Source organism: Penaeus japonicus, unplaced genomic scaffold (genome assembly GCF_977035675.1).
Source record: "Penaeus japonicus unplaced genomic scaffold, GWHDUDI00000001_assembly GWHDUDI00000022, whole genome shotgun sequence".
NCBI lineage: Eukaryota > Metazoa > Arthropoda > Malacostraca > Decapoda > Penaeidae > Penaeus > Penaeus japonicus.
Window position 1 is genome coordinate 28,197,493 of NW_028234424.1, and position 3,031 is coordinate 28,200,523.

General features: G+C 41.4%; 1 long non-coding RNA gene across 1 annotated transcript; it reads right to left on the reverse strand.

The window, feature by feature from the left end:
- Positions 1-1,680: 1,680 nt before the first annotated feature.
- LOC122258097 (uncharacterized) lies at positions 1,681-2,947 on the reverse strand. Its single transcript, XR_006223647.2, has 3 exons — positions 2,684-2,947; positions 2,157-2,351; positions 1,681-1,888 (listed from the first exon to the last, which is right to left on the reverse strand). It is a non-coding gene; the product is annotated as an uncharacterized LOC122258097 (long non-coding RNA).
- Positions 2,948-3,031: the final 84 nt, after the last annotated feature.

Genomic DNA, 3,031 nt, shown 5'->3' on the forward strand with positions numbered 1-3,031 from the left:
AGCTCATACTACAACGAGAAGATTGCCCAAGGGAAAAAAAAACATCCCTAGGAAAGTGCCATCTGTCATCTTGAGCATACTGAAAATTTCTGATTGTGCGCACACTATCCGAAAGACAGAAAAGACAAAATGCAGAAAAAGTGAGGTCTTCCCCCTTAAAACTCTGCTCCACCTACTCACCTTAAAGGGGATGCCAAATTTCCAAGACTTTGAAGTACAAATGTGTCTACACAAAATACCCCTCCGAATTTTGTCCCTTCAGTTCCAGCCACAACACCTTCTACAGTGCAAGCTTCATTTGCAACTTCAGAACCACCACTAGCTTCAATTGCAACTGAAAACCAGCACCAGCTGTAGTAACATCTGCTGCATCATAAGTGCAGGTGCAGCTCTAACAGCAACACCGGCTGCAGTATTAGCTTCAGAACCGGCTTTAGCTCCATGCACACAGCAACAGGACACATAAGATTAAACCAAATGCTGATGTAGATAACTGATAAAACGATGGCCATGATGTAACAGCAGATTGCACTGCAGCTTCAAGAAAAGATGTTTTCTCCACATTTCTGCAACTGAAGTGACAAATGACAGCTTAAAATAGACCCTTTCTCTCTGTCTTTCGATCTCTCTATTTCTCACTAACTCACTCTGTCTGTAAACAGCGAGATGCCGTCAATTGTGACCCAGGGGGAAAAGAACACAGACGTTCTCTCCTGCAGTATTTGTTTCGGGGCGCCTGGAGGTTAGAGCTGTGTGCTCTGCTGTTCTGTTCTGAACTCACCTGCTTCTTCTCTCTTTCTGCCTCCTTTACCATTCCTGATGTTTAATTATAGCGGCAACTTTCATTTCCCTAGAGCATCCAGTCTAAGAATTAAAACTGCAACCAGGATCCAGATGCAGCTGGAGGTAGAAGGAAAAAAGGAAGCAGGATCTCTCAGGTCACGAGGGAATACCTGCCTCACAATACTGAATTAATATAACAAGGCTTGGTTCATTAAATCAGCCTTTTCCTCTGCTTTGATTAACCTTGATTATATTCATTATCAGTATGGCAATTCAGACAACCTTAGGGTGAATTTCATGGCCCTAGGGTATCCATGCTAGCAAACACAGCAGCAACCAGGAGCCAGGTGCAGCTGGAAGCAGAAGGGGATACAGGAAGTGGGAGAGTTCAGAACAGAACAGCGGAGCACTCAGGTCCGATCTCTAGCTTTGCTAGCTGGAAGCAAGTGTAATACCGGGCCATCCCAATAAACTACTGCAGTAGAGAACGTCTGTGTTCTTTCTACCGCGGGTCACTACTGGCGGCATTTAGCTGTTTACACACACTCTCTATCTGCCTCTTATGCTCTCTCAGTCTCTCTCTCTTATTCCATCTCTCTTTCACTCTTTCTTTCCCTCTCTCTCCTCTCTATTTCTATCTCTATTTCATTCTATAAATATCTCTATTTCTCTCTCTTTCTCCCACGTGCTCTCTCTCTCTCTGTCACTTTCTTTTTCTCTGTCTTCCTCTTTCTTCATCTCTCTCTCTCTCTCTCTCTCTCTCTCTCTCTCTCTCTCTCTCTCTCTCTCTGGTGGTTGTCCCAGTGTGTTGAAACTATCCTATACAAAAATAGGAATGTGATACCAGACAATGGGTTTATATGAATTAGGTTTATTTCACAATGCAAATAGCATATGTTAAGTAACACATGTCACAAGAAGTGATAACACTACAGTACAATCATCACTGTAATCAAACACTATAACGACAAGTATAAGCAGGAGGCTAAATCCGGCGTCATTAGTAGGAAGCCGATCTTTATCTGTTTCTAAGGTCCAAACATTCTGGTTATATGGAACGGTTTTCCCATTGGCATTCCCAACAGCAGTTACAATTGGGAGATACCTATGTGAAAAACAATTATCTGTCAAAAGTGACATGACCTGGTTCAAGAAAGGCATACCTGATACCTTATTGTGAGAATATAATTCAGTGTAATATATATATCTTATATCATATATAAACATACTGTATAATCCTGATACCATCGGCCACCAACTATGCAAGTCACCCTCGACTTGCAAAGGAATATAATAACGAAATACTGGTCATGCATGAGAAACGTGTAAAAACAAGAAATTATAGAATTAGCCCTTGTGATACTAAAACTTACTTCACCATAATCGTTAGGACTCAACACCCAGGGGATGGGCCTTCCTGACTGTGCAATTTCAGATGGACATCAGGGTTAACAAGGCTGGTTTGATAAGTCGTTCTAGTGATATCCTCTGCATTACGTCACGGAGAACTAAAATGAATTCACGAGTAGTGCCTGATGCACAGCAAGAGCTTGGATGACTGCTAGTCCCTAAGAGTAGGGTGAGAGATAGATGATGGCTAGAGATAAATAAAAAAACATATGCCAATTTTAACTGATGGAATTATGGTTAACTTAACTTGCATGTTCACTTTTGCGGCACATTGACAAATGATGTGACATGTAATTCAACGGACACTTATGATAAAAATATGTAGGTGGTGCAAAATGGGATGAGAATTAAAACTTGCAGTAACAGATTTATTTATTTCAAAAAGGTATAGGTTTGAAACTTTTCACTAATGAGACCAAGATATGGTCATTCCTCCAAGCAAGGCCTATTCTCTAAGGAAGGTGTGGCTACTTGTCCTGACGAAGCATACCGTGATGGCGGGTTTCCTTTTTAATATGACCGTTAAATAGGTCATAGCTGTTTTGGTAAAAAACTGGAGCTATTTCGAGCGAAACATTATCGTACTGGCAGTACTATTTCTCAAGGGGACCGTGTAATAGCTCAGGAAATAGATGTCTTTTCTTGAGACCATCGCGGCTGTGGAAGCAGAAAATCGGGGCAGGCCTGGGAGAATGACAGCTACTTCATAGTGAAACCGAATTTTGTCGTCAAATCGAACAGAAATACAGCTGATAATCCATGGCTGAAAATGTAGAGAAATTTTAAAACATTATCGTGCAACAATGTGTAGTCGTCATTTTGGGTATTGATCAAGAGG